Source organism: Astatotilapia calliptera, chromosome 2 (assembly GCF_964374335.1).
Source record: "Astatotilapia calliptera chromosome 2, fAstCal68.1, whole genome shotgun sequence".
NCBI classification, from domain to species: Eukaryota; Metazoa; Chordata; class Actinopteri; order Cichliformes; family Cichlidae; genus Astatotilapia; species Astatotilapia calliptera.
Genome location: NC_137423.1, coordinates 26,620,004 through 26,634,109, shown reverse-complemented (window position 1 = coordinate 26,634,109; position 14,106 = coordinate 26,620,004). Strand labels below are relative to the sequence as shown.

The 14,106-nt window shown below is 39.9% G+C and overlaps 1 protein-coding gene across 11 annotated transcripts in view; it reads left to right on the top strand.

The window, feature by feature from the left end:
• LOC113035105 (glutamate receptor 3) overlaps positions 1-14,106 on the top strand; it is a 96,571-nt gene that overhangs the window by 47,037 nt on the left and 35,428 nt on the right. The gene's annotated exons all lie outside the window — the stretch shown is intronic.

Below are 14,106 nucleotides of genomic sequence, written 5' to 3'. Positions count from 1 at the left end.
TCTTCTTGAACACTAGTTGCATCTAAATACATGCTTTGAGTTATCTTTGGCTGAGAGGCAAGATCATTATGTGTAATAAAAATTGTGCACTTGTCAGGCTAGGTTAACAGAACATCTAGCATTATGGGAAATGTAGTCTCTGTAGTTTGTTTATAATACTTACAGTCGGGATATCTTTGTGTCTTTGTGCTGCCAATGTTTCAGTGTCGAATGACTGATGTGTAGCGTAAAAAGCGTTAACCTCCAGAACTCTGCAGGTCCTCTTAGCTCTTTTTTTATCAGGTTTAAATTAATGTGTTCCTTTTTTACACATTTATTTTTCAGTTGCAGAGAAAAAGCTCCACTTTATCAGTGGAGTGATAAAATCAAGAAACATTTAATCCGTCTATAATTTATTATCTAAGACTTTCAGGTTTTTGCTAATACTGGTGTTTTTTAAGTATGCGTTTGACTCACCATAGCTAATTTTGGAACCAAACCTTTCTTTTTTCTTTCTTTTTTCCTATACTCACTCAGTTTGGGATCACCTAAGGCCTATGAGACATAGCAGCAACCCTGCCTATTTGAAGAGCCCTATTTGGCATTGTTTGGTTGCAACGTCTGATGCTGTCTCGTTTGAAAATCTTTGTGTATTGAAGCTGCCCGAGAGCCCAAGGTAGCGAGAGGTCTGAGTGTGAGCAGCCATTTGAAGAGACCACTGATGATGCAGCCCTTTTAATCCTCTCCTAACAACCCAAAACCCCTCCGTTCCTCTATCACGTCCATTGCCTGAGGAGAAAATGAAAGGTCCACCAGTCCTTGTAGTAGGGGAAACACAATTACCATGAATAGATGAGTGGCTATTATGCCATGCATCTCCTCTGCTCGCTTGCTCCTCTCCAGCCTGCACCCCTGCCTGCTGCCGCCTGCTTATAAGGCAATCAGTTCCTGAATTGGATTCTGCTCGTTAACATTCATTTAGATATTGGCTTCTCTTTGCCTCACAATATCCCCTCAATGACTGTTAGTTTCACTTGTTTTTTATGAATCTAATTTGATCCCAGAGTCATAGTTTAAAACAGAATAGCTTTTAGTAATAATTTGCTGTGTCTAATTTAATTCTTGAACTGCAAATTTCCTCCCTTTACAATTCTGGGACTATATCGAAATACGTTTCCGTTCAAAGTGCTGGAATATGCTTCAGCTTTTAAGAAAAGCTTAGAACACTCATTGCACATCACGTGTGAGGCATATTAATGGTTGCGTTTTTAATTGCTTTCTCCCTGTAAACAATAATAAGGATGCGGGGCAGTAATCTGTTTGATGTTATTCTGTTCCTGTCTTTGTTCCCGTTAATGATTTTTTCTTTCTTTTTTATGTTGAGCTCTTTCCTCCTCAACACGCGACGATAATCATCATCATTCATTTTTCTGCCTTGGCTTTTTTTTTCTACAAAGAGGGGAAAAATGTAGCTTTTGCAGAAGCTAACCTTCAAAGCAGCAGCGTGCTCAGTTTTGCCCCTTGTTTCAGTGACAATCTCAGCGTGGGATTGTTTTTTTGTTAGAGCTAATTGAAATAATCCAGCTAGCTCTGCCAATATAGATGAGTCATGAGGCATTCAGGGAAGCTGCTGGACTTCACTCTGCAGCTGCCTCCTATCGGGCCATTATACATTGAAACAGGAATGGACCGTCTCCCACGGGGGCAATCATGCCAAAAATGGCACCCACTGTCTGCTATGTGGTAAAACCCGCTGCTTCTACCTGCTGTAGTAGTTCTATTAACCAATGATTGTCGACAGATAGAGTTTAATCTGTGGCAGACTGGTGGCTGAGTTCGAACAGAACCGGTGTGCAGGCACTGGTGTCTGCGTGTCATAATGTTGCTCCAATCCATCAAGGTCAGTGCCTGTTGAGAGAGGATCATGACGCAGAGCAGATCCAGCTAGCTGATTGCTGGGGGAAATGGGAATCAGCTCGGTGGCTTAGTTTTATGATTTCAGTCTGAGTAATCCCACTGCTGAATGGATTTTTTTTTTTCTTCCTTTAAGCAGACAATGATGTTCGTGGAGTGTCGTTATCGCAATGGGAAAGTGACGAGCTTGCACAATTGTTGCACAGAAAGAGAAACCTCTGTGCTGCTCTTCATTAACACCGCTTTTGATACAGTGCCTGTGAACGCTCTGCTGGTTCGATCTAGTATAGTTATTCAACTTCCAAATGTCAGTATGGTACAGATATTTTATGCATCCCTAAACTTTAAAAAAAATACCTTGAAAAAAGTGTTAACTTTGTACTTTTAAATAAAATTAGATATAATAGATATTCGGGTGTTTTTATAGTTATTGTTACTTCTTTTCTGTATTTTAGAATTTTTCATTTAATATAAATGAACAGCGAAATAAACTATCAAGTAATTAGACTGCTGCTCAAATGCTAATGCATCACAATTACAATTGCACAGTCATAACAAAGTTTTTAAAAATCGGTCATTATGCATACTTGATACTTCAGGTACAGTATATTGTGCCATTCACAACTAGATACCGTAGTAAAATATACTACAGTTCAGGGCTAGCTTGCATAACTCATCGGTATGGTAAGAACATATTGTCTGAAGAAAAGCAGCCGTGGGAAGCAGTTATAATGTGAAAGTCAAAGATCTCTGTGTGCACAGTTCCATTCAGGTATCAGCTTTGCAAATTGTATTACCACTAGCTGTACAGAAGCACAGTAAACACGCAGGTTAGCTGTTTACCTTTAAAAGAAAATAATTTGTAATTTAGAGGAGACTGTAGACCACTACTCTTTGTACGATGAATAACCATCTAGTAAAACGTTCTTATGTTATTCTTCTGAATAGCTAACTATATAAAAAGCCAAGGCAAGCGTGGGTTCTGTATATAGCATTTTTCAACAGCGAGGTCATCCTGAGTGCTTTTTACAAGATTTAAGAAGCCTTGCAATAAAACTGAACATATGCTGAGAAGGTAGAAGGCTTTCTCTTCTCTCTTGATCAAATTACTATGATTAAATTGTTATTTAAGTGGTCATGGTTCCCTTCTAGAATCATAATCAATTAATTGGCTTGCTTTAGTTCACCTACCATGTTCTTAAATGGAGGTTTCTACAGACAAACACAAAACAGAATGTGCCTCTTCTGTGGTTGGCGCCCACCCACCCACCTGAACGTTTCTTTTATTCCCTTCGTTTTTCACTTGACATGATGTAAAAGCTTCATAAGAGAAGTATTTGCATACTGCTGCATCAGGCCAAGTTTTGTTTACTCGTACGAGAGCTGACTGAGCGTCCCTACAAATTTGTTTTGAGATGCTGAGGAGAATGCTACGCCCGGGCCATTATCATTTTATGCTGTAACAACCACTCAGGATTTATCGTCTATAGGACTTCTCCATCAATACTGCACTGCAGATAAATTAACCCTATGGCAAATCTTTCCTTATGACTAGAATATCAGACCCTCTGCCAGCTCTGCTCTCCTAAACATATCCAATCAATGTGTTTCATTGAACCATCTAGGTTTATGATAGCATACATGAACCAAAATATTTATACCGTTAAAGGAGCCCTGTAAACAAACAGCGATCATCTCTGTATTGCTACCACTGGTGGCTTTTAAAAGTGAGTGTATGTATTGCAGCCTCTGAGTGTATGCTTGTTTACTTGACTGTATGTGTTGTCATGCCTAATCTGATTCATCAGTGAGATTGCTCGTACATGTATCAGTTTCTGTGCTCCTTGCTGGCTGCCTCTTCTCCTGGGATTTCTGCACTGGAGTCTGTTTAGAGGCAACAACTTGCTCATCACTAGTGTAAAGAGAGACAGGCGGGCAAGCAGACAGGAAAGAAAAAAACAAAATAATAAAATTTAAAAAAAAACACAACACACACACACACACAGACAATGGCATCTTGGACAGGCCCAGGGCAAGCAAGCTGTTCAAAGACAGGCTGGCAGTGAGCACCCTGCCAGCCACAAAGCTGCATTTTCATACAGGAAAAAAAAACAATAAAAAGCAAAAAGGATTCACTGAAAGAGCAAGAAAAAAAGTAGGTGCATTTGGGGATTTGTTAGAACAACATTTTGCTGCCTGTAGAGGAATTAAGGGTGGCCACATTGCCTCCCCATGGAGAACTGGAGATTGTCCATCCGTTTCTCCCCTCTCCAATAGAGAGTTCTGAGAAAACCAGCAGTTCGATGTATTATAGAATCTCAAGTCTTTGCATGATATCGAATTTAAGAAAAGGGTAGGACGTTTTACCATGGGAGATAAGAAGTAGTGGGAGAGGGAGAGAATGGATGACAGATCGCCAGCAGCATATAAAAGAAGGCTGTCAGCAATAAACAGAAGAGTCTCAATCAATGTTGCAGATGACTCAGTGAAAACCCAGGGATGACATATTGTGACATGCTGGCAAACATGGATGTGAGTGAAGGTATTAAAGAATGGGAGGAAAAACCAAATCTGAATAAATGCACTCTGGCAATCTCCGAGTTACAAGTAAAACACCACGTTAATCCCTCTCTTGCAGTCATCGCCCTTTGATTACACATCGTTGAGAAAACTGCTAAGAAAGCAAGCTAATCTCTCCACTGATATAAAAGACACTTCTGATCTCAACATCAGCTCGTTGCCCCCATGTTGCTTGATGTAAAGCTAGGTGCTGCTTTCAAATCCCTTACACCAACCTTAGGTGTTGAGGGCCATTTATTAACTGTGATTATAGAATTAAATGGGATTAAAGTGTTATCATTAAAAAGAATGTGACCTGCTGACTCAACCAATGAATGAGAGGCTGAGACCCGGGCGCTGTGACTGTGAGATTTGAACATGTTGCTATAACTGTGTGAGAATACAGTGTATAATATTGCAATATATAAACCAGAGGAGCCCCTTTCACCTTATCAGTCATGTGAAATTGCCTCGTTCATTTTCAATAAAAACTGAGTAAGCCATCTTTCTCCTTTAAAGTTTTGGCACACAAGCATGCGGCTGTCTCTGCTACGTTTCCAATGATTTCTTCCTCCCAAGGTATCAACTCTAAGTAGTTCTTGTATCTCAGCGCAATGATAGACATAATCATTTGAATATGAGTCAGGTGTTTCTAAAACGTTCCGCATTTGGGGGAAGGCCAACACTTCAGGGGCATATATCACGGCCGCCAAGAAAAGCGTCTCAGCCACAGCCGCTATTTGCTGTTAATTAGAGAGTGCTCCACTAAAAGCACTTCTATAAGCGCCTTGAAGTAAAAAATGGGAGTTCGAAAAAGGCGAAAGTCCTTTTACATCAAAGCATATAAAACTAAAATTCAGCCTTCTGCCCCATCCTAATTGAAGTGGGACACTTAGGAATCTCTACAGTCGCAAGATTATACAATGAAGTCCAGAAATGTACAACGGACAGTGCCACACTTTTCACAATGTTGGCCATGTACACCACCACAATAGATTTGAAATTAAGCAATTAAGATGCTATTGAAGCTCAGACTTTCAGCTTTAATTGATTAGGCTCAATAGGAATTACAGGGATTTTCATACACAGTTCTAAACTATAGTCAAACTATGCCAAGAAAGTTTGTTAAAATTTGCATTGGAAACAGTTGTATGTTCAATTAGCCAAAGACGGTTTGCTACTTTGTATTGTTGTGATATTTAAAAAACACTAATGATTGATATTTCTGTGCACTAGAATTTCAAACCAGTACCCAGGAAAATAATGTTTGCTGCCTAGCTCCCATGTTAACATTTTGTGAATTAGCCAAAGTTGCTAGCTGCTCCTATATTGATAACTTATAAAATGCAGGTTAATGCATAAGAGGACACTTGGCCCAGTCATGAAGAACTTTAATAATACTGTTTGCTTAACGAAAATTTTAACATATGTAAACGATGCCTTCTCTGTGCGGTTAATGAATGGTGAAACAAAATATGTCATATAGGCTTTTACAAGTCAACAAGGGCAAATAATTAACTTAAAAACCTCTGGAATTAAATAATGGTACAAAAGTAAGGCCTCATCTGTATAAGAAAAATTACCAGTACCGGGACGGTACGAGGGAAATTTCTTTTGCAGTTCGTCTGAAAAGCTGCATTTGCGCTTTGGCATCTTTCAAACATCACCAGGCGCTCCTGTGCGCTGTCTGTCCCGTCTGTGAGCGCTGAACAACAACTCACAAAGTAGCAGCTCGGGGATGACGTCACACATATGGGTTCTCTATAGCCCTATAGGAAAACCCGGACTTGGTCACCCTGTGATAACAGTTAAGTAATTTAATTTTAATTTGAAGAACTTTACTGACTACTTTTATACTTTTATAACTTATAAAATGTTAATGTGGTTTATTGCTAATAGTTAAACATCTAACGTTTGGCTGGCCAGGTTAACATACAGGAAGTGCAGAATTATTAGGCAAATGAGTATTTTGTCCACATCATCCTCTTCATGCATGTTGTCTTACTCCAAGCTGTATAGGCTCAAAAGCCTACTACCAATTAAGCATATTAGGTGATGTGCATCTCTGTAATGAGAAGGGGTGTGGTCTAATGACATCAACACCCTATATCAGGTGTGCATAATTATTAGGCAACGTCCTTTCCTTTGGCAAAATGGGTCAAAAGAAGGACTTGACAGGCTCAGAAAAGTCAAAAATAGTGAGATATCTTGCAGAGGGATGCAGCAGTCTCAAAATTGCAAAGCTTCTGAAGCGTGATCATCGAACAATCAAGCGTTTCATTCAAAATAGTCAACAGGGTCGCAAGAAGCGTGTGAAAAAACCAAGGCGCAAAATAACTGCCCATGAACTGAGAAAAGTCAAGCGTGCAGCTGCCAAGATGCCACTTGCCACCAGTTTGGCCATATTTCAGAGCTGCAACATCACTGGAGTGCCCAAAAGCACAAGGTGTGCAATACTCAGAGACATGGCCAAGGTAAGAAAGGCTGAAAGACGACCACCACTGAACAAGACTCACAAGCTGAAACGTCAAGACTGGGCCAAGAAATATCTCAAGACTGATTTTTCTAAGGTTTTATGGACTGATGAAATGAGAGTGAGTCTTGATGGGCCAGATGGATGGGCCCGTGGCTGGATTGGTAAAGGGCAGAGAGCTCCAGTCCGACTCAGACGCCAGCAAGGTGGAGGTGGAGTACTGGTTTGGGCTGGTATCATCAAAGATGAGCTTGTAGGGCCTTTTCGGGTTGAGGATGGAGTCAAGCTCAACTCCCAGTCCTACTGCCAGTTTCTGGAAGACACTTTCTTCAAGCAGTGGTACAGGAAGAAGTCTGCATCCTTTAAGAAAAACATGATTTTCATGCAGGACAATGCTCCATCACACGCGTCCAAGTACTCCACAGCGTGGCTGGCAAGAAAGGGTATAAAAGAAGAAAAACTAATGACATGGCCACCTTGTTCACCTGATCTGAACCCCATTGAGAACCTGTGGTCCATCATCAAATGTGAGATTTACAAGGAGGGAAAACAGTACACCTCTCTGAACAGTGTCTGGGAGGCTGTGGTTGCTGCTGCACGCAATGTTGATGGTGAACAGATCAAAACACTGACAGAATCCATGGATGGCAGGCTTTTGAGTGTCCTTGCAAAGAAAGGTGGCTATATTGGTCGCTGATTTGTTTTTGTTTGGTTTTTGAATGTCAGAAATGTATATTTGTGAATGTGGAGATGTTATATTGGTTTCACTGGTAAAAATAAATAATTGAAATGGGTATATATTTGTTTTTTGTTAAGTTGTCTAATAATTATGCACAGTAATAGTCACCTGCACACACAGATATCCCCCTAAAATAGCTAAAACTAAAAACAAACTAAAAACTACTTCCAAAAACATTCAGCTTTGATATTAATGAGTTTTTTGGGTTCATTGAGAACATGGTTGTTGTTCAATAATAAAATTATTCCTCAAAAATACAACTTGCCTAATAATTCTGCACTCCCTGTATATGATAAGTTAAAAAAAATTGAATGTTATTTAGAAGAGCTTTACTGACCTTATGAAACTCTTCATGAAGCCCAGGGTGTCCCTCTTGATTCACCAAGCTGCTGTGCTACTGTTCTTGCAATTAGCTGCCATCAATACTTTTGCTAATGGGTATTTAATGTAATAATAGATTTCAGTACCAATTAGTGTCCAAGAATCCATTCTTTTGAGAACTCTGCTCAGTACCAGTGTTAGGGTCGTTAATCAACAAATATAATTATTACACCCACAGTTTTCTTAAAAGTAACACTGATTACATTACTTTCTTATTACTCCATAAAATGTCGTAAAGGGCGCTGTCTCATAATTACCAGTTAACAGTATAATCTTTAGTCCTACACACCAACACAAATCCCTGACCTAATGAGACCGCACATGGGGTCCTTCTTTTAGTATTTATGTTTGAACAGAGCCAACAAATGAAAACCAGTCGAAAAGAGACTTCAAAGCGATCGCCACAGTAATTCTACTTTAGAAACATGAACAGGTAAAAATGGAGGCTACAAACCTGACTGCTCATCACTGCCTGTGTTACCTGTTGAAGATCAGACTTTGACTGCTGGGCTGGAGTCGGCAAAAACTCAACTTTAACATCACTCTGGGTTCTTGGCTAGCTTTGCGTTAGCATGCTGTCCGTGCAGATGCTTGCAAAGAGCCAAACTAAGGTTAGCAGTATGAAGCTTGAAAAAAACAAACAAATATTGTTTCTTTTTTTTTAAATTTTTGCTTTAAGAAATGTCTTGAGCGTCCATTCTGGTGACAACAGACTAACAAAAAACCAAGCAACAAAGATCTGACATTAGCGTAGAGTAAAACACCTTTAGGCATATCACATCAGCATCTTGAGCACCATGAGCTGCAGCCTTTCAGTCTATGAATTTTAAATGTTAGCTAATGTCAACTCAGCAGCCAAAGGGGAGACTGAAAACACACATCTTAGCTTTCACTGTATGAGACTTACTAGGACTGACATTTAGTATTATAAGTCATAGCACAGCGATGGAGCCATTATCACTCAAAGTGAGTTGCAGTGAAAGTATTAATATTCATAGACTGTTGTTTCTTTAAACATACCTGTTTCTGACCTTGGCTTTAGAGTAAAAATATAGATTACTTCAAAATATATGTAAGCACAAATCACACATGACACAACTCACAAATAACACCAATGATTTCATATCATTGGTGTTAAATGTCCTTTTGATGGAGCATTGACCCTTGCAAGAAAGCTGTGCCGACTGAACCTCTTCCTGGACATTCCTTACTAAAACACTGATCTGTAACAATTACAGCAAATAGATTAGTAGACTGATGGAAAATTATCTTCCGTTCTAATAGTGATTGATTGTTAAATCAAACAAAATTGTTTGTCTTTGTATTCTTTCTAGTGGAATATCTTTGAGGTAAAACGAGTTGAACAAAACAAGATATTCAATTACTTTTTTATTCACTAATCTTAAAAATTAAAATTTAAAGAATAATCAGCCAACTGTTAAACTGTGAAGACTCAGTAAAGATTAATTTTATGAAGCCCTATGAGTTTAATGGTGCTTTGGATTCTGGGTTTCCATAGTTCAGAGAGAGGCTAAAAACTATTGCATCATTATTTGCTTGTCTTTCATATGCCTCGCAGTGAATGGTATGATATTTACAAACTCTGGGGAGCCTATCATTTTCCTCCTGCCTCTTCGTGTGTTGTGTGGCAAACTCTGCACTGGAAAGGTCAAATTTGGAGGAAGATGTTTATTAGAAACGTGTAGGTGTAGTTTTGCATTTAGGGCTCTCTGTCTGGGAGGTCTGAAGCAGGCAGAGACTGGATGAGGGTAAAGTCAAGGTCACCCTAGTTGTCAGGCTTTAAAGAAAACTGCAGTCTGCAAAATGCAGGCTTTCTTTCAGCTGCAGAACAAATGGCTGTGGGACCAGCTAGTGGATCGATGTGGAAGGGGTAAAGTGTACTAAAAAGAGGAATTACTGAAGTGGGAGACACACCAAGCACACTTCTCTTCAGTGTCACTGGGACATGGAATAATTTGCTAGTGGGCTTGTATGGACAGTACATCCTCTAAAGATAATAATCAAAAACCCAAAGAATATTATAAACCCCACAGTTTTAAAATATTTCAAGGTGTCTATTAAAGATAAAATTAATAAAACCGTTCATAAAATGATAGCAGTTTAACCATAGCAGCTAAAAATAATGGTAAACAACAGTTGAAAATATTTTGAGGAGCCAAATGTGACAATAAATATCACCATATTATTTTCAGCACAGATCTACATAAAAAGTGTAGGCAGGTGAAAGAGCTAGCCCTGATTAAAGTTGAGCAGCAAATCATCTACCAACACCTCTAAAACTCACTAATTAATACACTGTAACCTATTTGTTAAAACTATCTGCAGAATTTGGTAGGTGGATTTAGTTAAATTAATTCTTTTTTACATGTATATATTTAAATCAATTGTTAACTCTTTCACCTGCCTACACTTTTTATGTAAATCTGTGCTGAAAACAATAAAGTGATATTTAGTTTCACATTTGGCTCCTCAAAATAATTTTTACCATTATGTTTATCTTAGATGCTATAATTTTATGAACCATTTTATTTATCTTTAATAGAAACCTTTGAATATTCTGAAATGGTATTTGGCTTTTTATTGATCTTTACATGACATACTATCCATAGATACACAATGTTTTAGGAGAGGAAGCAAATTTTTAGGAGAGGACAGAACAGGGAGAAAAGTTTGAATTGGACCAAAAATCAGTGGCAACAAGTCTTATAGAGTGAAAAATCTACATTTAATTTTTTTTTGTTTCAAAAAATATGTACACTAATAAGTTCACCAATATATATAGAGGATCTCTGGAGATAAACAGTGAGTTTCTACAGCCATACGTAAACACAGTGGAGGTACTGTCATGGTTTGGGGGTTTATTTCAGCCAATGATGTTAGAGATCTTGTTAAATTGATAAAAAGCATTTAACCTGAAAAGGATTTTGGAATACCATCTGGAAAGCATCTAATTTTCTTCATTTTTCAGCAGGACAATGATTCCAAACACAGCGCTAACTTAGTAAAAGCATACATGGATTGAATACTGAAGGCTACTTAAAGAAATTACAAGAAAGGTTTCTTAGGAGAGAGCTGGCTGAAAAATAAAGGTGGTTGTAGACTAACAAATATAATGAACTATTGCTCTATCAACAAATTAGAAACCACTGCTGTCTCTTTAGATTTAGAGAAAGCATTTAACCAGTGTGGTGTGGGGTTGGTCTGTGCCCCTTTGGCAGAGTCGCTGTGTGAGATGGGTTGGCCCACACTGGGAATTCTGGTCTGTGCCTTGGCGGCTCGTGGGTGCCCGCAGGCCCATAGGGTGGGGTGGGGTGCCCAGGTGAGGGAGCAACTGTAGTTGTAATTGAATAGATGGCTGTTATTGTGGCTCAGCGTGCAGATCAGCCCCAAGACTTTGGACTGATATCCACACTCCAAAGTATAAAAAGCCTTCTCTTCAAGTAACGGTGTCATTATTGAGAACCCATAACAACATAAAGAAACAAGACAGAGGGTTGTGGGTCACGTAGGTCTCAGTGGGTAGACCCCATCATGTGCCTCTGCTGGCTGGTGACCTGCTCCTTGTTTTTAATGTCACTGTAGTCATCAAGGGAGGTGTTCACCCTCTCCACCACTCTCCACTGGATGCTGCTACCCCCCAGAGCGTGTGGTTGGATAAGCTGACATGGTCATTAACCCACTCCCTTGGTGATTTGGGGTGGCTTGGATCTCTTCCATGTCGGGGAAGCAGGGGGCGGTCTCTGCCAGGTACTGAGCGGTTCTGGGAGGCCTGAGAGTGTGGCCTTACATCTTCAGTACTCTTGGGGGCTGCAAATGGCCTGATTGAGACTTCCCACCCTCATTTTCAAGTATATTTCGTAACAAAGACACACTCTCGCTTTCTTTCTCTCTCTGTCACACACACACACACACCAAAAGAAGATTGCTGATGTATGTACCTGTGCATTTTCACACACAGTGGCAGTTGGCGAAACATTGTGCATTTCTATTTGTACTCTAACCCCCTATTACGTCCCCCCCCCCCCCCCCACCACCTCCCTTTTATTTTTCCTCCAGCCTTTCCTGCCTTCGACATTGTTATACTGTATACCACATATAATGTAATAACTGAAATAACATGAATAGAAATAAAGAAATAATCAGATAAACCCTAAACAAGAAGAGCCTATAGAGAATTTATAGAGCTGATTTTGGAAAAGCAAAATGTGTTCAGCAAAGCAGTGTTATCATAATTCTGTTTGTAAAAGCTCCCAGATAGCACAGGATTTAAAAAAAAAGAAGACGAAGAGTAAAGGTGGTCATAATAAAATTAACTTTCAGAACATCCTCTTTCACTGAGCTGAAGTATTGTGTGTATAAATTCTGCAATATCAAAAGGACTTTTAAAAAGAACGTTTAATTTAACAACGAAATCTGTCCATGTCACCTGGAGCAGCTGAGGGTGTTGCTGTCTGCCTAATTAAAGAGGTTGAGGGGAAAGGTTTGTGTACTCTGGCTGGAGGTTCTGTGTGTCTCTGTCATCAATGTCTCGCTGTGCTCCATCCCAAGGTTGCCTCTTGTAGCCGTTGCCAGACTGGCTGCGAGCTCTAGGTTGCAGGCAGGTGGTGAGGTCTTTCTTTGCCCAGTTCCTGAGCAGGTGTGATGAGGCTTATGGCCAGAGTCAAGGTTAGCACACAGTGAAGGAAAGTGGAGCCACTTGGTTTGTCCAGCGAAAATGCAGCAGTGCAAAGAGTCCAAATTGGCTCGTGAAGAATTATCCTGATCTGTCTCGCTGTGATTTCACTGCAGTAAAAGTGTTGCAGAGAGCTATTTTCATGAAGCTTTGTGTCACTTAATCATTAGAAGGAGATTGATGGATTCTAACAGTCGTCTCTGGCTATTTCTGCATCATAATAAGCTCACTTCCCCTTTGTTTCTATTTCACTTTTCTTTGGTTTGTTCTTGTCTGTCTGACATTCAGCAGTGGTGGAAGTTTAAAGCCTTAATGATGGGGAGGCTGTCAGACCCACCCAAGCAGCTTGATGGCATGAGTGAAAGGCTTTGTGAGTTTGTGAAAAACACTAAAGATGTCTCTTCCCTTCGTGGGCAACCTTCAAATGTCCACAAGGAGACGAGTGGTCTGTTTGATTTTTGAGTATGCTCAGTCCAAGCGAGGGAGGTTGTTCAATCATTTCCTACTGCTACCGCTACATAGGTCATGCACATAGGTTAGTTAAAATGATGCTATAATTATACTTAAAGCAGGAGAAACTGTTTCCCTTTTTTTTCCCCCAAAGACATTTTTTTGTGCCAAAATGCGTAGATGCAAGAGTGCTTTGCATCACTCTCTCCTGCTCTGTGGGAATGTCATAAACGACCCACTGTAACAAATATCCAACGTCCCCAGCTGAACACGCATGCACAAACAGATGATAAACTGACAGTTTGCTTTTGCAACGGAGCCAGAACATGTGCAAACATGCTGATTTTGCTGTAAACTTGTGTTGCTCTGTTTGTAGAGCGCAGATGAAAACGGAGACATGGTTGACAGGTTTTCTGCATGGCAGCCACTCAGAAGTCCATCCGCATAAGACTGCAAACTCATAAATAACAGACCTCACGAGGTCCGACTGAAAAAACCTGTCCAGCATGTAATGCACAGACAAGCCAGAGCTGTTTAGAGTTTCAGTATTGGATTTATCTGCAGGGCCAGAGCAAAAAAGAAAAAAAAGATGAAGAAAATCTAGAATAAAAGACAGCATATGCTTAGTACCACAGTGATGGAATGGCTTAGAACACCACTTACTATTTTCAGACAAACTGTGTGGGTTGAAACATGCTGTTATGCTCCAAAGGTGTGATATTTTCAAAGCAGGGAGAGATCTACATCTTACTCTCTCGCTACAAATTCTTTTGAAACATCTTTCTACCTTCTGTCCAGCAGCTACCGAGGACTCACGTCCCAGCGCCGTGAATGACTTAAAAGCGATCAAGGATGTTCCACGTTGCTGCTGTTTCTCTCTCATTATGAATTCCTCTTTAATGAACACACACCCCCCCC